This window comes from Polistes fuscatus, unplaced genomic scaffold (assembly GCF_010416935.1).
Source record: "Polistes fuscatus isolate 324 unplaced genomic scaffold, CU_Pfus_HIC Scaffold10, whole genome shotgun sequence".
Taxonomy (NCBI): Eukaryota; Metazoa; Arthropoda; class Insecta; order Hymenoptera; family Vespidae; genus Polistes; species Polistes fuscatus.
This window is the reverse complement of record NW_025112998.1, coordinates 2,073,527-2,100,679: the sequence shown is the minus strand read 5'-3', so window position 1 is coordinate 2,100,679 and position 27,153 is coordinate 2,073,527. Positions and strand designations below refer to the sequence as shown.

At 33.7% G+C, this 27,153-nt stretch overlaps 1 protein-coding gene across 7 annotated transcripts in view; it reads left to right on the top strand.

The window, feature by feature from the left end:
* The window catches only part of LOC122526003 (lachesin-like), a 217,462-nt gene that overhangs the window by 32,753 nt on the left and 157,556 nt on the right, over positions 1-27,153 (top strand). The window contains exon 1 of one of the 7 annotated variants that reach the window (XM_043649075.1): positions 9,592-9,907. The exons of the other annotated variants lie outside the window; for them this stretch is intronic. The gene's annotated coding sequence lies outside the window, so the exon portion shown is untranslated. Of the gene's footprint in view, positions 1-9,591; positions 9,908-27,153 lie in introns of those variants that run through there. 7 annotated transcript variants of the gene reach the window in all.

Genomic DNA, 27,153 nt, shown 5'->3' with positions numbered 1-27,153 from the left:
AAGGTATCTTAAGATGGAAAAGATTAAAAAAAAAACACACGTGCAGTTAACGCTTACGTTAGAATAATAAAGAGACAGATAGAAGTAAATGTCCAACGACAGTTAGGAGTTTCTCGCATCCGGACGATGATCCAAGTTACAGAAATGCAGACGAACGGAGCGTGACTTGAGACTTGAAAGAGGAAAAGGGGGATGAGAATGGAGAAGAGTAAGAAAGTCCAGAAGCTGGGAAAACGTAGTCGTGAGGAAGTCGTGAGCGCTAATTTGAATAACAGTGCAACAAATACTAATTTGGCTCTCGCCCGTTTCCTGCTTTACCGAGTGAGTCTACGAGCCAAGTGCAAGAAAATGTGAGTGTTACTTAAAGATAAAGAGAAAGAGAAGTAAATTAGATAAATAGATAAAGAAAGTTAGAGAAGAAAAAAAGGCAAATAATTTGTTAATCATTTTTCCGTATGTTAGAATAAATTTCAATCAAATATATATCGTTTAATAAAATTATTAACTAAAGATTATGATAATACATTGTGCATTAATTATTACTATGCATATCTTAATAAAACAAGATTTATAACAATACAAAAAAGATAGAGAAGTGAATAAAACGTTTCGGTGTCTTAAATTAATTTAGTAGTAAAGTTGTTTTCTGTCTCGAGAAACGTGCTAACATTACTGTGTGTGTGTGTTGATTTCGTTCTATCAACGAAAACTCTTCCTCTTTTTCTACTTGTTCGATCTACACTCGAGACAGGCAGACTAAATGAATACAAATGACGTTTCCACATAGTATACTGACCAAAGAGGATATACGTTTAACGAATTTTCAATCGGCACGTGTGCACGGTATCTTCGATTTCTTATTTGCGTTTTCTTCTCCCTCAACTTTTCTCTTAACATTCTAAAAATCTTAATACTTTTGAATATATTTATTTTATTATTATACACGACTAAATAATAATAATAATAATAATAATAATAATAATAATAATAATAATAATAATAATAATACGATTGTAAGAAAAAGAAATAATAGAAATAAAAGCAGGAAAGTATTTTTTCTCGTAACTGAAAATGAAAATGTAAATGTGTTACGTACGTCGTATAACGAGATGACTCGACGAACGATTTTCTCATTAAGCTCAGAACGAGTGACGAGCGAGTGAAAATGCAAAAAAAGAGAAAATAATAAAATAAAATAAAATGAAAAAAATAAAAAAATGCACCAGATTCAAAGGTATAAAATATTATATAGGAGAGTAAACTGAGAGATTCCGATCGGCGAGAAGCACTCAACTTGCAATGAAATATTCAAAATATGCGCAACGCGTCGTTAACCTCCGTTTCTCTCTCTCTCTCTTTCTCTCTCTCTCTCTCTCTCTCTCTCTCTCTATTTTATACATGTTCTCTTTCGATAAATTTGATTTTCTCCATTCGTTGTATTTCATTTACTTTTTGTTTATAATATTCACACAACAACAACAATAACAACATAACAACAACTAGATAATAATAAAATGTTATATAATATGTACACTATAATAATAGTATTCGTGTCTTGAAAGTTTTCTTTTTGTCATCTAGTTATTCGTTTTATAAACGAGACGTTCATATTCATTAAGGATATTACGTGATGACTAGCTAATTAGAAGAAGAATTATTAGCATTTTAATTATATTTCATCGTAACGGAATAATAAATATTCCTTGTTATAGAGAATTATTGTTATTAAATAGATATACAAGGATGTATCATATGTAAGAAGGAGAGGATTATATAAAAATTAAACTAACTAATTAAATATTATTTTTCATGCACAAACAATCATAAAATACGTGAATAAATTTACCTAAACTAATCATTTGTAGACTATAATTTAGAGATTAAAACTATTACTTGTCTTTTTTCTTCGTCGTTTCTACAAATTTTGATAGGTCATCGTATAAGCCACTTCTTACGTATGCGTTTCTCGTTAAATAAATTATCTCTAATTAAAATTTTCATTAAATTGATATAAAATCATAGAAGAATATATAGTATATATAATAAAAAGAAAAAAAACTGGTGTGTGTACTTATGTACGCACGTAAGAAGTTATAATTCTTTGCCGTACCAAAACGAACATAACCTCAATAACCTCAAAAATAACTTCAAAAGAAAACTTCAAAGAAAAAAAATAACTTAAAAAAAAATAATAATAATTATATATATATATATATATATATAAGAAAGAATAAAAAAAGAAAAGAAAATATCATAATATAGATATCAGTCCACACTAAATATAAGAGAGATATAGCGAATTACTTCACGCGTCAACAGTCATGGCGCGGTTACAGCATTAGTTCTCGCTTCGATCATTTAAGTAAAGCAGCGCTGAGTACGATTAGTATTTGGATGGGTGACCCGCTTGAGAAAAAAAGGGGAAGGGGAAGAGAAGACAACTTCATGCCGTATACTTGAAATCGCTTTGCCGCGCGTCGTAAATACCGACAAACTTCGTGGTGTCGTTCGGAAAAAATCACACTCCCATCACAATTTCCAAAACGCGCCAAAAGAAGTATGTATAACTTCAAAAAAGCTCTATATATAACGTTTTATACATAAAAATATTCCATTGATAATTTAAAAAAATCTATAAAATTGAAACCTTTCCCAATCGACTCTATTATAATCGAAGAATTTAAATGATTAAATAAAGTAAAAGTTTAATCAAAAAAGCTGGATATTACATTAATACTAAATTTTATATATATATATTTTTTTTTATTTTTCATAGTACCTCTACATGTGTATAAGTATGCATATATGTATATTATACATAGACACATGTACACATATATATACGTACACATTGGAAGGATTAACGATTACCCATATCGAAGAGGCGTTAAAAACTTCATGCTGCGTAACTTGTGATCGGAAACGAGGAGAACGACGTTATTGGATGTAACGATAACCATCTACTCACCCATTCTACCCTTTGAATATCCATGGGATTTTTGTTAGGAATTAAAGCTCCAGGCAACGTTTCCAGGCATTATAAAAGGTGTTCTCGTGTGAAAGGTTCCGACATCCAATCGAGAACTAGTGTTCCTTCTTCTTCTCTCTCTCTCTCTCACTCTCTCTCTCTCTCTCTCTCTCTCACACACATTCTTTAACGCTTTCTATTCTTTGAAAAAGCCAATGCTATTAAGGCAGAATGTAACAGATTCTAACGGTTATGCTTATGGTTACTGCTCGTGGTGGTAGGAAAGAAAAAAAATATCTAGGAGGAAATTCTGGAGACAAGTAGTAGTATGGGAGAGAGAAAGAAGAAATGAAAACGAAAAGAAAGAAAGAAAGAAAGAAAGGAAAAGATAGGAAAAGAAAAAATATGTTTCTAATTACTTTGGAATATCTGCCTCGTTAAGAATATTACTCTCTACAGGACGGTTACATAATAATACTTAAATTGAACTTTTCCTTTCTATATTAACGAGATATAGTTGAATTTATATCGAACTAATTTTATACGAGGGTTTTTCGTAGAGAACTTCGATAATACTTGATACGATATCCTTTTAAAAATATTTGATATTACAGAAAAAAAAAATACTTCAACATAAGATACGATATTAATTCCCCCCCCCCTACTACATTCTAAAATTATACTACAATAGTAGAATAAGGACATTTTTCTCTCTATGCAATGATTTCTAATAAATTGTTATTATAAAATAAGCTAATCGATATCGTGATAATTAGTTATTGTTCTACGACTACTAACTTCTAGTTTTCTTCTTGAAACTTTAACAAAACGGTGTACCGTTATCGGTAAACGTTTTCTTTATCGACTGGCGCGAATAAACGGTGCATTCGTTAAAAGTGGTATAAAGTAATTAACGAGTTGAAAGCATCATTATTTTCCTCGTAAAGAAGCTCCAATGGAAATCGTAAGAAAGATGAGAGAAAAAAAGGAGAGAGAGAGAGAGAGAGAGTCCACGCCTCCCACCAAAAAAAAGGGTGGAGGGGGTGAGGGAGGGGGTGGGAGAGATTTAAAAGTTAGAGTTAAGGGCCACTCCGATCCACGGGTCTGTAATGGTGGCCCAGACGTGGATGCAACGCCAAAAGAGGACAAAGTAATAAAGTTGATGGCAACAAAGAATGTAGAAGAGGGGGTCTGGGAGGTGAGGTAAAGGCAATAGTCTTGGTAAGAAGGGAAAAAAAAAGAGAAAGACAAAAAAAAGTTAGATGGCGTAATGAAATGGAAAAGTTTCCCTCAGCTTTTCCCTTTTACTTTTGATACCTGGTAAACGAATTAAAGAAACGGCCCAGTAGCAGCAGCAGCAGCAGCAGCAGCAGCAGCAGCAGCAGCAGCAGCAGCAGCAGCAGCAGCAGCTGTTTGCTGAAACTCTTAGTAGCTTTGTTTATAAAAACGACGTTGTTATTGTTTTTTCTTTTTTTTTTTTGTTGATTAACTCCCTCCCATTAAAATATTGTCTTCGCTGAAATAATATTATATTATGGATTTCTCTTTCGGGATTTTATTATACTTTGTGAATGACTTCAAAGTATGGCAGATGATTTAAATGAAAGAAAAGAATATTAATTGTCTTTCATTTTTATAATTGCGAGAAAGAAATATTATATTTTTTGTATAATTAAAGAAAATGATAGATGTTGTGTAGGTGGAAATGATTGTATCTAAAGAATTTATATTCGGTATTTTATTTTTATTTCAACGTACCAAGTTGATTGAATTATTATTAATTAATTGTTATATGCAATACATTGTTGGATGTTTAAAAGGAAATTTTTAATAATATCATTTGATAGAGAGAAGCTACCTGATCGAGGATGTATCGTATTTGTATTATTCATGCAAAAATGGAATATTTATTTGAAAAACAAAAAGAAATATGTATTGACTTTAATAATTAATTAAATTTAATTATCGATGCAACTAATTAATTACAAAAAAGAATTAATCAACAAATATAGAGAGAAAGAGAAAACGTATGATCTCATAAATGTTTCTAAAAAATGTTATAAATATGATATATATATATATACTGTGTCCAAACTAAAAGTGATTAATTTGAATTGCTATAGAATTTAATGATTTTTCCGAACGAATGTTTAAACAGATAAGTAATTTGACCTGTTAATTGTTACCAAAATTGAATGTACATTTTATGATGCCCAAAACGTAAATTATTTCTATGAAATTTGAAAAAAAAAACTGATGTGTGTACTTATGTACGCACGTAAGAAGTTATACTTCTTTGCCGTACCAAAACGAATATAACCTCAATAACCTCAAAAATAACTTCAAAAAAAAACTTCAAAGAAAAGAAATAACTTAAAGAAAAAAATAATTATTATTATATATATATAAGAAAGAATAAAAAAAGAAAAAGAAAATATCAAAATATAGATATCATTCCACACTAAATATAAGAGAGATATATCGAATAACTTCACGCGTCAACAGTCATGGCGCGGTTACAGCATTAGTTCTCGCTTCGATCATTTAAGTAAAGCAGCGCTGAGTACGATTAGTATTTGGATGGGTGACCCGCTTGAGAAGAAAAGGGGAAGAAGAAAAGAAGACAACTTCATGCCGTATACTTGAAATCGCTTTGCCGCGCGTCGTAAATACCGACAAACTTCATGGTGTCGTTTTTCCAGACGCTCGGAACAAAATCACTCCCCATTACATTTTCCCAAACGCCCCAAAAGAAGTATAACTTCAAAAAGAAAGAAAAATTAGAACGAAAAGATAGAAAATTCTAATCGGCATTTCTCGAAAGTAGATGATCGTCTAATATTTCGACGTTTCTTTCGATAAACGGTGCATTTAATTAACGTCCAGCTTGGAAGAAAATAACGAGGTTGTATTTCCTTGTGATCTTTCGTAGGAAAGTATTTTGCAGGTGGGGTGGTAGCGCTTGGCGAAACTTGTCGAGTCGCGTTAATTGTTTTCTGCATATAATTAACGAGCGTACACAAAGCTCGTGTACACGTTGTACTTTAGCGTGAGAAACCGACGCAGCTTTCTCGATCGATATTCAACCAAGAAGTTTTTCTCGAACGTATCAAAAAGTTACACCGAACGCAAAACTAAATAGTTGCGTAAAAGCAAAAAGAAAACAAAACAAAAAAAAAGAAAAAATATGGAGGATAAATAAAATGAAGTAAAGAAAAATGAGAAGATGGTAAATTAATAATGAAAAAATAACAGAGAAAAAGAGAAAGATATAAAGGAATCTTATTTAAGTGATGCGTTGCCTGTAGAATTCTGTGGGGTAATAACTAACTATTCCGTAGTAACGAATTTGACGAAGTTCCTGTATTCGATTACCACGTTTGCGAGTCGCTAGCTAACTTTGAAGGTATTCAAGCAGCTCGGAAGTTGCAAGTTGTATGAGCCCACTTAACGCGTTATGCGGTTATGAGGGTGCACTCTGCTTCAAAGGATTCAAGGTCTGTCAGTACGTATATGCGTAACGAATGTATATACGTATCTCGATATTAACCAGTTTACAACACACATATTTCCAGTTAATTATTATTAATAGTTAAGAGATTGAGGAACTACGAATTTGGATTTGCTGTATTAAACGATAATATAGGTTTCTTAACACTTCGAGGCAATGAACGATTCGTTTATTTCTTTTCTATTTCTATTTCTTTTTCGTTTAAAGTCTGTTCAATTTCTACGTAAAGAGAGATAATTCCTGGAACTGGAAACTTACTCTCCAAAGGAAAACGAAACTTTTTGCCAGTTACGGAATTCTCGGTATTGTTCTTAGAACTATCTCAGAATTTTCTCTTTCCATAAATTCCTCATTAACTGTTAACGAGCGTCGGATAAATGTTTAATAATCGTAAACAATATACATATATATAATTATTTATATAAACATAGATAAATAAATAGATAAATTCATTTAAAAGATTACTTTGTTTTTCATTTTAAAAATGATAATAGCAGAAAAACTATGACGCGTAAAAGGTTTATATAAATTCTTATACAAAATAAAAACCCCGATGGATCGTTGAAGTGATTAAAAAAACAAAACTACAGTAATGATTTGCAAAAATGTATTATATCTATTTAAATAATCATACGATATATTATTTCACACATTTTTCATGACAAAGGGATAAATAAAAAGGGAAAGATTTTGTCATATTGTTTTTTTTCTCTCTCTCATCTACGTTGGCTTCGCTAGAAGTAAAGAGAGAGAAAAAAATCGACGATATAATATATACAAGGCATAGTCGAGGAAGAAACAACGTGGAATCTCATTTTCCGTTGAGCTCTTTACATCTGCCGGCTGAAGTGAAATCCGGACAGGCTATTATCCTCTATCCGGTATCGCGAGCACGGACGGTTAATCGTTTCCGGCGCGTAACGTCGTCGTATTATTCCTCCGAAGAGAAATATAAAGAGAAAGAAGTAAAGGAAGACCCCGAAAAGAAAAAGATTCAATTAGAATTTACATATATCTATCACTGTGCATGTTATATACGATTATAAATATATGTGGGATTTTGTATTATTAAGAAGTGTAGATATGAATGTGTGAATGGTATGAGTTTGAAAGTGATTGAAAGAAATGAAAGAATGCATCCGGTCGAGACAAAGGAAGAGCGTTAGATAGGAATGTTAGTTTAGGTTTAACACGTTGACTGCCACGCTTGTTTAAAACAAAATCCCCGTCAGGCCACGCGTGCTATTGTAAGATGCGTGCTGATATCTGCTACGATCCTCACTTGTCACGTTATTTCTCTGCACGAGCAGTTGTAATCTTCGCCGTGTACTGAGTAGTACAATTTAAAATCTCTGTCCATAATTTTTCAATGGTGAAGAGAAAGATGAAAAAGTCAGTGTGCAATGATTCACATAGCAGTGAAAGGAAGACTAGTCACGCTGGTTGCTCAAATTCGGATAGCAGCGATGAGGAAGTAATCAGATTGCCCAAAAGAAGAAAAGTAAATCGAATCATATCGTCAGATTCTGATACGGATACGTATAAATGCAATCTTAGTGATAATGAATTAGGAAACCTACTACATTTTGTCCAAGCTGCCCTGGTCAACCGCAACTTTGCAGCGAATGCTTCAATATTTTCCACTGTAAATAATTTTGTTAATAAAAGATTTTTAAAAAAATTAAACATATTATTATCTCCTGTCAAATATTTATCTAAATATGTTCGGAAATCCTTTGGAAGGAGTCACGGAAGTAAAGGGGAAACGGCTCGATGAGAACTTTTGCTGTCACCCGAATATGGGTGACGTGGCCTGATGAGAACTTTTGCTGTCACCCGAATACGGGTGACATGGCAGTCAACGTGTTAAGGTTACATCATCTGGACTTGTCGCCTTTGTATCGAAGTCTCCCGAACGTTCTCGAAAATGTGAAATAGCGGAAAAGCCTTTGCGCGTGGCTTGGAATGATCGGGAAGTTTCCAGGGAGATGGCGAGAAACAACGGGAGACGATGGAGGGGATGTTGGATATAGGTAGGCGACGGGAAGGACGGTGCGTGGCGTTTTTCTGAGAGTTGAATAATAATTGAGGAGTGATAAGTGTAACGGGAGGTACGAAAGACAACGGGGAACGGCGAAGGATTACGATAGGCGACGACGAGTCGGATTCGGGTGTTCCTTGCGGTTGATTTCGGGACGTAGGGAGTTACACTTATTATTAGATTATTAGATTATTAGATTATAGATACTTACTATTCTATCTCTTAAAAACATTATACCTTGTTAAGTATTTATTAACAAATACTACTTTATTATTACCATTATAAATATATATCTCATCATTATACGTAAACTCTTACATATCTATCACTGTGCATGTTATATACAATTATAAATATATTTCTATTTGATCGAGTCAAAATATCTTACGCATAATTCTAATGCAAATGTGACACGAGATTTTTCTTTTTTTTTTTTTTCTTTTTTCTCTCACCATCTTTCGTGCTTTATTTTTATTAATTTTTAACACACCGATCATCCTAAGTTCAATAAGAACAAATATAACATTGATAGCACCGATAAGAAAAATATCTAAAATATTAGGATGTTTAATATAGTTAGTTGAACCCGTCACGTGGTTATTTTTCGCATCTTTATTTACCTCATTTCCGTTTAATACTCGAGCTAGATTATAGTTACACTTTAAGTGGATACTCGAACGAGGTGTCTGTCTTCACATAAAGTGCCATTATCGATACCCTTGATAGTCTTGACTGGCATGTCGACATTTACTGCACCAGCGTCTACATTTTAACGTCAAATGGAGATAGGGAATCCTCGTATTTTTCTTATAGAAGAATAACGATTTTTATGAATCATTCATATATATATATAGAATAAAGAAGTCGATTTATGTAAAAATTGTAAATATCATTTATTAGCTATTGTCTTTTGTTTGTAAATTAAAATGTTGAATATTCTTTTGAAGTGAAACTAATCGAGAAAAACAGTCTCCAGGTTGTTCGATGTTTTGTTTACGTTCACCTTCACTCCCCTCTCCTCGGCCGGTATCTTTCTTCCAACACTGTCGTTTTTATTTTGTTGTTATTCTTACCGTCGAATTTGAAAAACTATTTAATCTTCGTGTACGTTCGATTATCGTCGAGTATATTTCGTAACTTTATTCGCATTTTTCCTGTTAGTCTTCTTGGAGCGTCCGAAGGTGTAACAACGATATTAAATAAGTTTCCAAATTATTACGCGTCGCGTATACGCGTGTGTATGTGTGTGTCTGTGTGTTTTCTTCTTATGCAAGTGATATGCATACGTGCTCGAGTGTGTGTAGTGTTGAAGAGTGATATGTGCATATATGGATACGTACAGGATATGGATATGGGTATGCAGCCTTGGATAAAAGGACGCAAACAGGTATTTGTAAAACAAAGAATGACCAATTACGTGTAACGGTATACAATTTAAATATTTACTCACTATATATATAAATTGATTATTTTCCACGCGACAACACGAGTTTCACTTTTATTGCCGTGCAGATGCCAGGGCACGTTCTTTGATTTTTGTAGTTTTATAAATTAAATATAAAATTGTAACATGTGTTATAAATCCAATCCTGACGATAGTAAAATCGGTAGAATCGAAGCACATCTCTGGAAGGTGTCGACTTGGACAAGTTTTGTCACGATATGTAACGAGTTTCACCGGCACACATGTGAACTTTTATTTCGAATTATCAGACCGATACGCGAGTGGAACAAGTGAACGTAACACCTATCTGTCCGAGACCAATCGCTTGGAAATCAAAAACCTATTTCAAGTATCGAGAGCTTTACCATTTACCAGCTGCACAATTCGAACGCCAGAGGAAACGTGTTAAATATGATTCAAAAGAATCAAATTCGCTGATCATTCGAGTTTGATAAAGAGAATTTCATTTGTTTTCCTTTTTTCCTTTTTTTTTTCTTTTTTTCTTTTAGTCGCTCTTTTTAGTAATGCGTATTATAAATATTTTATGAAATTTAATTCGTATTACCTGTTGCTTTTTATATAAATTCGTATAATTAAGGAACAATTACGTTGCAACATTCAAAATGAAAATATCGATAATTACTATTTTTATTCAACGTTTTTTTTTTTATTGTTTATAATTGATAATTATATAGCTGTCGTTATAATTTGAATCTTAACTACAATGGCACGTGCAAATTTCAACGCGATCGATTTTGTTGTTTTCCTTTTTTTTTATTTATTCAAGTTCGAAAAATTACGTTTTGGTAAAAACGCATTCAAAGTTCGTGCGGTCAAAGCGATGGAAACTTTCTATCAGAATTTTTGCATTGGATTTTTTAAAAAAAAAATATGATGAACAAGCGGTACGCGAAAGAAATAGATTTTCTTTGTTTCTTTTTTTCCAAATTTTGTTATCAAAACTACGTCTCGAATGGTATCGAAAAAATTAGAATTGATATTTTAAAGAATATATTTAAAAAAAAAAAGAAAAAAAGAGAATAATTCGAATTAGTTTATTTTCTAAGTGCAATGACTTTCAACGACCACAAGAATACGTCTCTTTTTTGGAAGTAGTCACGATAAGAAGTAGTCTTTGCCAAGTACCAAGAGAACGTGTTAATTTAATAAGCTAATTTGGAAATTCGCCAAAATTCCTAAGCTTTTGCTCCAGATTCGGGATAAATTCTACTATCGCGTATTTAAAGCGGTGTGAAACGATTCATAATTTAATTATTACATACTGTTACTTACGATATTAATTACTGATAGGTATCATCTCATTGGAAATATAATCGTTATTTCGAATTTATACAATTTTCCGATTATAGTTATATTTCATCCAGGTATTATTACGACATATACATTCAATTAACAGCATTAACGAATAAAATGAACTTATCGTATCTTAAAAAATGAGAGAAAAAGTAAAGAAAAAAAATATACACGATTACCATTTGGAAATTTTATTAGAAAAAATGCGACAGCGGCTGGTAAATATATTTGCTATGTTTATGAACGCGATGCAGTGTGTCGGTGTACGTAACATAACAGTTTTAAAACCATGTAGAGAGAAAGCTGCATACAAAATACGAAACGGAGAGAGAGAGAGAGAGACTCGGTTTCACTTTTGCATTAAAATCCACTGAAAATATAGCTGTGCATAGGATAAAAAAAAAAGAAAAAGAAAATAGACAAAACGACCGTCTTTTATTTTTAGTTCTTTTTTAAAACATCCTCACAAATGCGTGACTCGCGTACGCGTTTGATTAATTACAGGATAGTGAAAACGAACATATAATTCAAAATTTCAATATGTTTTAATAATTCGATTCATTTATAGGCTACTTGTCGTTAGGTAAATTATACAAAAATATAACAAATTCGTTTGAAATTAATTACAACATAGTCGATCGGAAAAAAAACAAAAAAAAAAAAGAAAAAATGATCTATACATCAATCTTTTAATTTATCTTTCTAGAACGAGATCTTCAGAGATCATTGAAGAATATAGAAAAAAAGAACTTGTTGTGATAATATCTTTAAGGGAAAGAAAGTAAATTACTTTTCCAGCATCCGATATTCATTTCCGTTCTCGGCAATCTCGATTTCCTTTCGATCGAGTTGCCACTCTTCAATCTTTGAAGGACCCCCGTGATCGTTGTGCTCTTTGCTCGTTACGACGAAGGCTCTTAATTAAGAACGTAAACCGAAAAAGAATAAGAAAAAAAAAAAAAAAAAAAAAAAAAAAAGAGAGAGAAAGGGAAAAGGAAATAAGCAAGGAACGATTAGAACTCGTTAAAAAGACACGACGGTGCCTCGAATATAAAGCACAAAAATTCTCTTCCTAATACTCGTCAAAAAAGAAAAAAAAAAAAAAAGAAAAAAAGAAAAATAACAACTAATAATAAAGACAAGGAAAAAAAGGAGAAAAAAAAAATAGAAAGAGAAAGAATTTCTTCGAGTATACGAGTTGTCTAAGCAAGAAAGAAAAACATAATGAAAAGAAAGGTAGTAACGTACAAAAGGAATCAGAAAAGAGAAGAAAGAATTTCCCCCCACCTCCCCCCTCCCCACCCCCTCCCCATCCCCCGACACGATTTTTACTCAATGCAAAAGAAAAGTTTTTATAGACAATCGTGACTGTTTTACCAATGTTCCAGACGAATGTATTCTTTCTCGATCTTTTATTTTTTTATTCACTTCCCACCCACCCCCCCCCCTTCCCAACCTCCTCATTCAACGCATACTACAGAAAGTTGATAATACTCGAACGTTACTCAATGTGCGGTGAGAACTTTTAACGCAGACAGGTGTAGGAAAGGGACAGGGGGAATTAAAAAGAAAGTAATCGTATCGAAGATATATGTATATATATATATGTGTGTGTGTGTGTGCGTGATACGTGTAATGCATGAGTATACGTGTGTTGTTATAGTATACACTCTTTTAGCTGACGTTTCTAAAGTGGAGAAATGAAACAGTACAATGCGAGAGAGTATCTAGTGCACGAAATGGGGAAAGATGATCGTGGAAAAAAAAAAAAACTTACAGTCATCAATGACATACTTCTTTTCGTATTGTTTTTTCCTTCTTTCTTTCATTCTTTCTTTCTTTATGCAGGTGTGGTATATCTAATGGAAAATATATAAAATAGAAATAATATCAGAAAAAAAAGTAAAAGTATGAATAGAAGAGCACGTAATAATGAGATGCAGAATGACGTGGGCGACGAAATTAGATGATAAAATCTAATCGATAGGACAGGTGGGGTTGGGTGGGTTGTATCACAGGGTTAGAAGATCGAAAGGTATCTTTTAAAACTATTAAGTTAATAATTCGAAGTAATAACCGTTATCGGAAGGCAGGCGCACGAGAAAGTAACTCTCGTAGGTAAATGTTCGTCCATTACCCGTAGCATAGTAATTAAACGGCGGTGTCCCGCAACAATCCGCAACGTCTGCCCGGAAGGGTGTAAAATCCACACACAATGCTATACCACCCGGCGTGTTTACAACGGATGGTCGATTCGACGAAACTTATTACAGTTTGTGAGTTTAACGCAAAGTACTATACCCAACTACTACTATCATCAACGCGTACACATGAAAGAAGGAAAGAGAAAATGTGTGGAGACATTTTATACGCGTGTCTCATTTATATTCTTGTTGTTCGAAGACCCCAGATCCAAAAGATTTTTTTCTGATTTTTATTTTTGCGGATTTATATTTATATATTTATCTTAACTTTTCTTCACTTTTCTTCGAGTAAAATTATATATATATCGATGATACGAAAAGTAAAATTATATATATATAATATTTTACTTTTAAATATATATATATAAAATTAAATATAAATATTATTATATTATATATAAAATATTATATAAATATAAATATACATATTATATAATAAAATTATATATATATATATATCGATGATAAAAGTACGATTATAAATTTTCCGAGAATCGTAACGTAAAATTCATCTTTCTCTACATTTATGGGGTTACCATTCTATACAATAGTAGTAAAAGATGCCGAGAAGAATCATAGAACTTTTTCTGATCTCTACAAAGTTCTCTCTCTCTCTCTGTGTTCGTTGAAGAAGAACCCTTTCTATTTTGTAAAACTTCGATCTATCCATTATCTTTCCCCCCATGCTTATAGTTACTCATACTGTTCTATACTATACCCTGAAAGCTATTAATCGTTTATAATCGTTAATAAACGAGAACGGAGTTGGCGAAGCTTGGATATACCATGGGATAAACCGTCGAAAAGTTTCCCTGTTTCTCAAAGCTGAGAGTGAAGCAAAATTAGGTTATAAATTAGTAACAGAATGTACATACATATATGCATGTCTCTCTGTGTGTGTGTGTACATGAGAAAGGGAAAGTTCACAGGACACAAAGCATATCTCGTTGCAAAAGCACGTTGTAGATAACAACCAGGAGACCAGGAGGATATATTAACGATCACGTTGCTTCTTCTTCTTCTTCTTCTTCTTCTTATTCTTCTCAAAGTACTCTTCTTCGATTTGTCTTGGAGAAAGTTCGTTCGTTCCTCGAAACAAGTGTTTATAACCTGAAAGACGTCCTTCTCACGTTCCACTCCCTCGTTAGATCTCGAAAAGTATTCTCAGACTCGGGAGGGGGGAATGGGGGGGGATCGGGGATGAGTGCAACGTAACGAACACGACATCTTTGCATGGAACACGACATCGGTCCTTGGCGTTCCAACGAATAAATAAGCTCCTTTTACGAAGCTTCTCTTCCTATCCATTTTCGTTTTTTTTTTCTTTTTCTTTTTCTTTTTCTTTTTTGTTCGCTTTATTTCTTTCTTTTTATATCATTATCGTTTCTTATGCCAATTGGCGTTGAAATACTCCTTTCCCTATCTTTTCTATTTCTTTTTGTTATTTTTATACCAAAGTAAAGACCGGAATATAACTTTGATGTAAGAAGGAGAGAACCATCGGGAGAAAGAAATAATAACTGGAATGATAGAGCCAATTAAATAAAAAATAATTAAAAAAAAATCACAGTAAAGGTATACTTTTTACGTATTGGAATGTGTTAGAGTGCACGTAATATACATTTAATTTTTATATGTAATACTTTGTAATAGTTTGCTCTCTCTCTCTTTTATATTGTTAGATATTATTTTTCTATTAAAAATAAATCATAAATTTTTGGCCTTGAAAGAGAAATAATAATATTATACGTAGAGGACTGTATTTTTCTTTTAGTATCGCACGAATAATTGAAATGAATCGTTAATGGAAATGCAAACTGAAACGGATACAGGTGTCGTGAATTATCGTTGTCGATGCATACATTGGCTTTTTATGTTTCATGATACATGATGCAATGTATATAATTCAGCATCAACGAATCGTAATCAGAAGTAACTCGTATCGATGCAGAAATGAAACACGTATTTTAGCTTTACTATTACAAATCGATGGTGAGAAATATCGGTAATGGGAACGCTAAACTACAATTGATTAAGGTTTCATGAAACATAAGTAAATGTCGATGCATGTTGCATTCGATATCATTGAATCTTAAATAAAAACAATTTGCGTCGTTGGAAGAGTAAAAAAGGCACGTTTTTCAATGTTGGTTATCGTACGACAAACTGAGAATAATCAATTATTTAAAGTTAAAGTGAAACTGAGATTCGATTTCAATGAAACCTATATGCCGATACATGCAATTCAACATATTTCAATGGTTGCAGTATTGTTTAAGTTACGAAACAATCTAGGCAATTGAATAGTAATGAAAGATTGTATGAAATTCTTTGCTCAACTAAAGCTAATAGTCAATAGCCGATATTTAGGTCAATGATCAATAGTAGTAGAACAATAAATAGACAGTCAATCGGTGATAGTATTTCATAAATGGCAATAATACCTACCCTTGTACGAGATTCGGTGAATTTGATATCTCACGGCATTCCATTCAAAACGATATGTAATCCGAATCCAATTGCGTAGATATCACTTGTATCCGTTTGAAAATATTTTCAAAAAACGTTTCACTTTTCTACCAATCATCTACGTTGCATTCGCGTTCGTACGGTTACCAAAAATAAATCGGTTAAATATTTAGATTGTATATGTATACGTGTGCTTAAACTATGTTACAGTACGTCATTTATTTATTTAGATTGGATAGGTAAATATTGCGAGTGTATGCTACGAGAGTATTGGCTATTTAAAAATGTATGTATCGAACGAATGCGTGTACATATACGTAACACAACATTCATATTTACTTTATATTTTAACAGAAAAAAAAACAAATATTTTAAACGTTTTTCCATCGTTCGATCAATTCATCGCGAAAAAAGGAGGCTGAATAAAATTGAGCGTACACTATTCCGATACAATTTTCTACGGATTATTATCAATTTTTGGTATAAAATCAAAGAGTAATATTAACATTTTCGTCACTCGGATCGAAATCATTTGTAGTTTAATCAACAAAAAAAAAGTCGTAGAATTTTTTTCTCTATTCATTTCAAAAAGTTGATCATCGAAATAAGAGGGGGGGTGGGGGTTATATTTTGTATTTTTGTTGTTGTCGATCACGCTTAGAGATTCGATCCCGATAAAACAGGATCGTTACTCGAGCAGACTAACACAGTTTATCAGGGAATTTCGTGACAGCGGGCTGCCAGCGATCCTTCGTTCACCATCGATCTTGCATTTCAGCAGTGTCAAGGTAAACCACGCTTTCGCGTTGTTGCGTTCTGATAACACTAATCTGTAGTTACTGGCCGGTAGGTCGATATCCCCGCGTTTCGAAGCTCTCGTGCGTGAGTCTATCTATACAAGAGTAACCTACACGCGTCTATATACAAAGACATGCACATGGAATATCCTATGGTGTTCTGTAACTCTCGTCTACGTGTTGTACGTGTTACCTATGTGTAGATAGGTATAGCGAGTAGCAACATTATCGGTAAATCCGTTACAGAGTCGTGCATCCTATGCGTTTGCTCGGGTGCATCTACCTAGTGTGTGTGTGTATGTGTGTGTATGTGTGTGCGAGAGAAAGAGGGTGAGAAGGGTCGAAGGTTTGCTAGAGGTTTGAGTGAGTAAACTACAATCGAGTAGAGAAAGAGGATATGAGAGAGAGAGAGAGAGAGTGAGTTTGAGTATGCAACGAACTAGCTGCGACAAAATAGGCATGTGGTCGCGTTTCAAACCCCGGAATAGGGCCATTCTGTTTTCGGGTTAATGTTCGGCACTCGTTGTACCCCTACCTTTTGATTCTAAACCATGAGACCGTATTATAAATAGTCGACTTATCGAAATTTTACATTAGCTTAAATTTACTTCATTTATTTAATACCCAGATAAATGTACTTTTACCAGTTTTATTTTTTTTTGTAAATACAAAAGCAATTAGTTTCTTATTTCGTATTACAATCTTAGCTCGGCAATTGGGCCTGGTAAGTACGTAGATTTAATTTAATAATGTTAATGCGAAAATAGTCAAAAAATCTTTTTTTGTTACCGTTATTATTTTCTTTTTTTTTTTTTCCCGTATAATTTTTGTCGTAAGAAATAATTCGTAGGAAGATATTTATACGTGTAACAAATATTCGGCAAAACGTAAACCATAAGAACTTTATCTCTTAATCTAATTTATTCCAATTAGTTCTCTCTAAATCTAATTACCGAATGTAATTAATTTAATTCCACAGCCTTTATTTTCCACACGATAGAGTAATCTGTTCGCGTATTCATCGAAATTTCCATAGAAATAAATTAACGTAAATGGGAGGCAGTGTATCGCGAGTTCATCGATTTAATATTGCTTGCGTACTCGTTATTCCCTGATTACACAGGAAATTACACGGATTTCAGTTTCGCGTTCTGGACGATAACGTGATCAGTTTTGTTGGAGATCCACGAATACAACGATCCTCTCTGATCCTTTTAATAATGTCGTTTGCACGTGGCTCATGTCCAACTGGAAGACATACTGCAAACTTTCAATGATTCGATCGAATCTGTTGGAAATGTTGAAAGTAAGTTCCAAGTAAGCGAGTAAGTAAGTAACTGAGTGAGTGAGTGAGTGAGTGAGTAAGCGAATAGGTGAGATAGTAAGAAGGAAAATAGACAAGAAGTAAGAAGAATAAAGATATGAAATCAAGTAAGAGAATTCGTTGAAAATGGAGTCGTGAGTGGATCGAGTAAGTCTGGCATGTCCACGTCATAAATCTGAGCTACTCGAGAGAGAGAGAAGCGTGTGAGAGGTGCAAGTTTATAACGTGATGCTGCTGGGGCTGCTGCAGGAGCGCAAAAGTAGAGACGAGGAGGCGATCGCTCCGACAGATTGTGCTTGTGATAAAAGAAGAGAAAGAGAGATATATGAAACTAAGTTCTCACCTCTACAAATAGAAAGAATAAAAAGTAGAGAAAAAGAAAGATAGAGAGAGAAAGAGAACAGAGAAACGAGCACGCGGCCAACACAAAAGTTATTAAATTTGATTAGAGCTCGGTGCAAAACGCTGTCGAGGAGTTAGAGATGAAAGGAGAAAGAGAAAATGAAAGAGAAATGGAAGAGAAGGTAGATTTCACCTGGGAATGGTGGTGGTGGTGGTTGGTGGTGGTAGATTTGGGCTTGCGAAATAGGACGAGTTCTAAAACTGTTGGTATGGGTGCCTCGGGTATCCGCGGCTTGTAACGTTCCTTTCCACCCCTGTTCACTCGCTTTTCACCCTTTTCGCACTCGGATCATATTAAACAGGCCCCGTTAAACTTCTTCAACGGTATGAGTATTACGATAGTTTCGACGATTTACCTCATTGTCGCCGACCAACGTAGAAAGAGAAAGACGTAGAATTTGCGCAACCCTTTTACAACCCAACGCCGCCCCCCATTCCCCCTCCCCCTCCTCTTTTCATCTCTCCTACCAGTCCGCAGTCGTTTCAGAATACCGAGCGTGTTTCGTTAATGCATTCGGAAACTTTTGCTATGCGTTGTATTTCGTGCCGCAAACGTGGTCGATACGAATTTGCGCGAATTCGCGTTGGAACAACGCTCTCAATGCACAGTTGTACTTTTTATTTCTCTCTGTGTTGTTTTTTGCGTAAAAAGAAAGGAAAAAGAAACGAGTCCCGCTCGCAATTGGTAATATTATATATTGCGTTACGTCTAAATAATGAAATTTTCAAAAGAAACGAGATAAAAGTATTTCTCTCTCTCTTTCTCTCTTTCTCTCTCTTCTATCTTTTCTTTCTATTTGACTTAAGGTAAAACGAAGATCAAGTTGAAAGAAATCAAAAGCTCGGCTCTAGGAGATATTTAATGATGTTCGAGTTGTATCACGGTTTCCTAGGCGTTCCATTTTTCCAGAAGAATGCGCAACTGTATCGGGAACGATTCGCGAAAGTTTCTCGATCGAAGAGCTGATCGCTTGGGAACACTTCGAACTTGATTTACGAGGAAAGGAAGAAGAGTGAAACAGAGAGGGAAGAAGAGTTCAATGTGGTTCACACGCAACGCCGATCAAAGTGGATGATTCTCCGCGTATACGTATTATGTATTGGTATATGTTCTTTGTCGTGCGTAATATCGTCAACTTTTCTTCTTCTTCTTCTTCTTCTTCTTCTTCTATTTATTTATTTATTTTTTTCTTTTTTATTTAGTTATTTTTTTTCCTTTCAACATGACGCCCTGCACTTCGAAAATTACATCATTCTTTACGACGCATACGTAGACGTTTTTCATCTCTGACAAACGATCTCCGTGAACAGCTAACAAAACAGAGAAAAAAAGAAAAAAAGTATTATTTCTCTCTCTCTCTCTCTCTCTCTTTCTCTCTTTCCCTCTGATATTTCTAATTCAATTCTATACCTACTCCCGACCATTTTTATCAGAATTTTATTTAAAATTGAATAACGCAATTTTCTTATTTTCTTCGGTTGTCTCTTTATTATTTATTTTTCTTCTTCTTCTTTCACGTCGAGCTTATACAGAAATATATATATATTTGATAAACTTGAAATGAATTATTTATTCCAATCATTCGTCGCAATCATACAATTCAAGTTTTATAATTACAATGTATATATTATTACTTCCATTAACAAATAAACAAGATTATTGTGTTACACCAAACGTAACTTTTACTCGAAAACAAGAAAAAACTTCGGAGATAAGACAACAAGTATTGGATCTGCCAAAAGTTCTTAGATGGATTAAAAGTTTCGAGGTTTGTAGTTTTACAATCTGAAAACAAAAATTAAATTAGAAAGTCTTGAGGAAGAGTAATTGATGGTTAAAAATAACCTATAAACTTTTGACTCGGTCTAATAGATTTGTGACAATGATGCGAAATAATATCAAACCGTACAGAGGTATATAATTATTTTCAAATAAATTCAAAATTATATAGGAATCTCTTCGCACAATTTTATTCTATAATAATAATAATAATAATAATAATAATAATAATAATAATAACAAGTAGAAGAATAAGAATAAGAAGAATAAGAAGAAGAGAAAGAAGGAATGTAAATAGGAATGCAACAAGAGTAGCTTATTTACTCCTATACGATGAGATTCAATCGAGAAATCGGCGTATTGCACGTAGCTCGGTGCTGTGGAATCCGTTTAAGCCGGAAAGCTCGCGCTTTCGAGCTTTAGACAAGAGAGGATGTAGTTCGATGGTTGTTGAATCCTCTACTCCCTTCCACCCTTTCCCCTCCCACTCTCACTCTCTCGTTTCTTTTGCTTTCTCTTGGAAAAGGATTTCCGAGAGGGTTGCTGGAAGGTGGTGGTAGGAGAATATAAAAAAAGGGGGTTTGGAGAAAAGGGATGATAAGAGAAGCGTGAAAAAAGGCACGCGTAGACTCGCCTAAGTGCACGAGGAGAACAGTCTGACACAGTCGGTGCTCTAACATAAGCTCTCTACTAGTAGTAGTTGTATTTGTAGTAGTAGTAGTAGTAAGGGTATACATTCAGACGGGCTATGGTATCAGACAGTGGTGCAGCACATATGTAGGTCAGCCTTGACTGCGACACTACGTGCTCTGTAAGTCGAGGAGAGAGAAGAACATCGAGGGAAGGAAGGTTCGTTCGTACCTTACCAACTGGAAAGGGGAAAGTCGACCTACACTCTTTTTTCCCCTTTTCTTTTCTTTTCTTTTCTTTTCTTTTCCTTTCCTTTCCTTTCCTTTCTTTGCTATTCTTTTATTCTTTATTCCACTTCTTAACGCTTCCCCTACCTTCGACCTTCATCTCTGAACGTTTTAATTAATCGTGGGCCCGTCAGTTTCTTCCTAAAGGAAGGTCAGGAGGTATACTACTACCTTTTTATTCAATGGAATAAGTTACTCGAATGAATGGAAACTTTAGTCTCGAAGAATGTTTCTTAGTTTATCTTCGTGGTTTTAAATATACAAACGTAACGATGTATTATAAGCAGATGCTTAATTACATATATAAGTGTGGATTTTATTTTCTTTTTGTTTAATTATAATATTTTCATAATGAGAATTTTGTTTTATCTCTCTCCTCGATGATTGGAAAACGATAGGCAAAATTGTGCATCAGCCAATTTTTATTTCCCTTTGACAAGTTCAAAGTTGCTTCTCTTGTTACTGTCTCTCTTTCAATTGATTTATAAAAATAATCAAAAAAGGGAGAGGAGAAATATTTAAAAAAGATGATTGAAAGTGTAGACTTTTCTTTTTTTTTTTAAATAATTTAGTTACTTTTTCACTCATATTACTTTGATCCCTTTTTTACACTGGTTTTCCTTCAACTGTTAAACCCTTTCGAAAAGTTGGAAAGTTTGGTGAAAAGGACGGACAACGTTTTCTCCCGAGGTTCCGGGATATCTGCGAAGGGGTTTCGTTGCGGTTAAAGAGCACGGACGAAGTGGTTGCCGATAACGTTCCAGAAGAAACTTCTTCCTCTCTCTCTCTCTTTTTCTTTGAAAAAACTTTCTAATAACTAGTCTCTCTGTCTCTCTCTCACACACACACACACACACTTTATCTCGCATAATCCAAGAGTGTGAATAAGACTTACGTGATTTTTTTTTCAACCATAGAAATTTTCCCAAAGAAAACAATATTTCCTCGGTACCTCGTTTCCCCCAAAGAAAATATCAAACGCGTTAATAAAAATACGAATAAAAGAAATAATAGATAGAATATTCTTTGCATTTTCCAATAGAAAGAGAGCGAGAGAAAAATAATTTTGAATTCCCCCCCTCCCTCCCTCCCTTCCTACATCCCACGCAGGTTTCATTTTCTCGAATCGTTTTCGTTCAAACAAACCGTGTGCTGCTTCGTCACGCGAAAACACGACCTATTCTTTTTTCCTTGGTTTTTTTTCTTTCTCTCTTTCTTTCTTTTAGCAAGGATCTTTTGCAAATCGTCGACGATAACACCGAACGGAACGCTGGGAGTCGTTAAATTATATGCGAGAGCCAAAATTCGCAAGAGTCGTACAAGGTTTTATCGTTCTTATCGTTCGCACTACCTTTCTCATGGGTTTTTTTTTCTCATTTCCACCTTCTCTCTTCGAATACGTTTTCATTTCCAACAATCCGAATCGTGATTTCTTCCATATTACTTGTTCCTCTTTCGCGAATACTTTAAATTAATCTTAATTAACATCTCGACAATTGATTGGAAAGATTTTTTTAACACGCGTAGATTAATTGCAACCTGTCAATATTTATTATTGTGGAATGCGAGCACCTCCAAGTTAAACTTAAATAGGCATTCGTGAGGAGATTGGACGGTGGACCCTGGATAGCTCAATGGTTAAAGAGCAGTCGCCCAGAATAGAAAGCGGAAGACCCGGGTTCGAGTCCAGTCAGTCCAACAGCCCAATTTTTTCACGAATCCTACATTACAGATAAGAATAATAATTAGGATAATAATATAAATGATTTATTATTTACCATGCCAACTTATAGTACTCGAAAACTATCAATAATCATACCTTACTATACAAGCAAGATATCAGGGTGCAACATAAAATATAAAAAATCACGTGCATTGTAAATATCGTCGTGTCACGGGACCTAAATACAACGATTACAGGAATAGAAAGGTTATGGAAAGAAAAATAAAGAATAATCCCCCGCTTTGTATCATATCTGCAACCGATATGATACTCGAAACACTCGTGCAACACATTAAATATAAAAAAAATGTAAAATATTTTTCTTTGACTCGTAAAAAAAAAAATTATTAAAAGAAACAAAAAAGAGAGAATAATACCAAATAATCTGAATAACTTGGGTTCAACTTGTTTCAGAAAGAAACAAATTGTCCGAATGAGAAGCAAAAGAGAAAAATGAAAGAAAAAAAAACAAAAATGTAATAATATAATATTAATATATAAAATAATACGCGTGATAATGAATTATATTATAAGAATAATACAGAAATTAGTTGGCAATTTATTTATAATAAATATAATATATTTTCGTCGTGTTAAAATAAGTTACCTATATTAAGGCCAATTTATCTATTGAGATTATGTCAAAGCGACAAAATTATACCGAGGTATGAAATTACTGAATGAAATGAAATGGTTGTACGAGCTTGACTGGCGATACCTTTCGAAATTACGTTATTCAAAGTGGCGCTATCATGCACAACGTAGTTTCCGAAATCTCTCAGAATATCAATGACCAGCCTTCTAATTACGTTGAGTGGAGTTTAACACTGCGGAAATGATATCAATGTTAAGCTGTTCACGTTCATTTGACTATCAAACACTTGTTCACAACGATTTCATGAAACATTCGAAATTGATGAAGAATATTATATCATACAATTATTTATTCCTATCTCTTTTTTTTCTATATTTCTTTTATCTTTTACAAACATAAATAGGATTACTTAACGTAATACATTCCCCTTAGCCTTTTTAATGCAACAGCAACGTTATTATAGCCGGAAATGCGATTATATTTCTGAGATTTTCTCTTAATTCCTATCCGCGACCGAATTTTTTTTTATTACAAGGAAACAAAACAACGTTTTATAAATATATCGGGTAGACGATAAAAACTCGCGTACAATCGCGATTATAATAATATTCAGATATTTTATATCGAATATAATAATACATCGATTGCGTTAATGTTTCGCGTGTATTATCGTATCACATAATTTACACGAAATAGTTTAATCGATACTTCTATGCATTTATACATTTAATAGTATTTCTTTCTTGAACATTATTTGTAAAATTTATAAGAACTTTTCGTGCAGTCGTAATATTTGTCGTAAAAAAAAAAAAGTAAATAAGATTTATTTTTACTCGATTGATAAATATACAACGTATTAAATTGTTTCAAGATGATTAATCGGGAAAACGTAAAAAATCGTATGAGAAAAAAAGAAAAATGCAAATTTTCGTATCGATTCGCAATAGGATTTATCGAAACTTGTAAAACCATGGAATTCGAGTAGGATACGTTTGGAATCTTCGATCGCGATACGATAAGCGTAATTAGTGGCTGTTGAAACGCGTACGAAACGGATCGTCAAATAGCCAACGAACGATCGTGCACCGGTGAGGAATTTCGTGTACGTTCGAAGCAACCGCAAACCACGCGAGGAGAAACGTCGAAGAGAAATTTTCAAAGGATTTGCGATCGTATGAACTGGGGGGAGGAAGGGGGGAGTATCGAAATGAACCGCGAAAGCTGCCAGGCTCGAATTCCTTTCTAGATTCTTTTCGAAACACTCTATATGGGATTTTCAAAGAAAATAATTCCAAATATATTATTAATTAAATACTCGTCGTTAAAATGATTGTGACAAATTTGTCTTTTTCGATTCGATTGAAAGCGTATCGAATCGTAATTATATAGGAAGAAACCGAGTCTTCATTGGGTTTTATTAATCGCGAATGAAATAGTATTATATATATATATATGTTTAATCGGAAGCAGTAACCACAAAGTTTTGAGTATCGGACTCGTTGAAAATAATAAGATGCTTTAGAAGAGTAGCCTCATCTTATAAATGCAGTTTAATGAAAATCCGAAGCATGGAATTTGGTCGTTTGAAGTCTGGACGAGACGAGACGAGAACTCATCCTAGAAAAAGAAAAAGAGAGAGAGAGAAAGAGTGTAATTTTAAACGAAAAGAAGGAAGATCGATACTTGATCACGATTCTACGTCATCGTGAAAATTCAACGTTTTATGTTAACGTTTTCTCGTGAATTTCGATAAAATTTTGATCGTACGTGTGTGTGTGTGTGTGCGCGTATGTATACTTATCTACATACTTGTACGATTTAAAATAAGGAGATAGCAAGGAAAGCAAATGTTTAAGGCCTTTATAAATAGCTCGACTATTTTCGACTAGATCGTTACTCTAGGCGATTATCGATAAGACATAAAAAGTGAAGCCTTCAATTTTTCTATCTTTATCGGTAAAAGCACGATCGCGAATTCGCGTTATCGTAAAAATAGTGTTCTTCGGGGCAGCATAAACGATCATTTTGTAAAAACGAAAGAAAAATAAGAAGAGGCATGAACAAAAAGGGAAAGGGAAAACGAACGAAAATTAATCTCCAAGGAAAGTGTCGTTCAATCGATCGTAAGAATTTCGAATTTTAAACTCGACGTTTTTTCATAGTTTTTTCATAGTTTTTTCATAGCATACATACATGCATACATATATGGATATTTTGTAATATTTACTTCTAAGATGAAACGAAACATCAAAGGAATAAGATGGGGAGCGATTTCTTTACGCGATACATTTATCCATTTCTTCGAAATAAATTTCAATCGTAAAAAAAACTATAACAGATTTATATTAAACATAATAGATAACGAAAATCCTGTCGACGGGAGAATACTGAATTATATATCTGCTGTCAAAAATTTTAAACAAATCAAGAGCTTTTACAGCGACGTTATCGAAGATCAATATGCATCGAAAAAAAAAAAAAAAAATGAAAAATGATAAAAAAGAACAAGAACAAAAATAGAGATAAATAATTTCAAACTCGTCAATCTCTTTTTTCCTATGCGCTTAAAACAATATTTAAAGATCCGTCAATCGAAATATCATCAAAGGCCGTATCGAATCTAGATCATAGTTAAATATATATCTTCGATAAAAATAAATAATTAATAATAAAATGATAACAATTTTGCGAATGGTTAGGATAGATTTCTCAGGTGTGATGAACTACGAAACAGAAGGTAACCAAGACGAATTCGTTCATTCGATAAGTATGAAACGGAGTTTGTAAAGGCCACCACGATGGTAGAACTGGACGATTTCGTCTGCAGACGAACGGGTTTCGCCTCGTTAAGAACCAACCGCAAACTTCCAAGTGTACCTACTTCTACTGTCCACAAGTCGCCAATCGTTAGAGTTCTTCAACTATCACGAGAGGGAAGACACAGTTTAAGAGAATGAGAAGGGTGAGAGAGTGAGAGAGAGAGAGAGAAACAAAGAAATATATAAAATGACCGATTAGACAGGGTGAAAAAATACATGCGTGCATTTAATGCTACATATTATGCAGACTCAACCAAGTTTTCAATTTCAACGAACGACACGTGTGGCTCATGATAACTAAAGTATGACATAAATGCTTTGGTTTGAATTCGATCAACAAAATGTTTCAAATACACCGTCAATTACTGTATTTCATTTTGTTGCCGATTCAATGCGATCGCTTCACATTTTGAAATCGCAGTTTTCTCGACTGAAAATATGCATGTTTTCCAAAAGGAAAACCGTTATCGCTGATGACGATGACTGACTGAAGTGAGAGTGAAATAAAAGACAAAGAAATAGAAATAAAGAAAGAAAGTAAAGAGGGAACGAGAGTCGAGAGTCAGAAATATATAAAATGACCGATTAGACAGGGTGAAAAAATACATGCGTGCATTTAATGCTACATATTATGCAGACTCAACCAAGTTTTCAATTTAAACGAACGACACGTGTGGCTCATGATAACTAAAGTATGACATAAATGCTTTGGTTTGAATTCGATCAACAAAATGTTTCAAATACACCGTCAATTACTGTTTTTCATTTTGTTGCTGATTCAATGCGATCGCTTCACATTTTGAAATCGCAGTTTTCTCGACTGAAAATATGCATGTTTTCCAAAA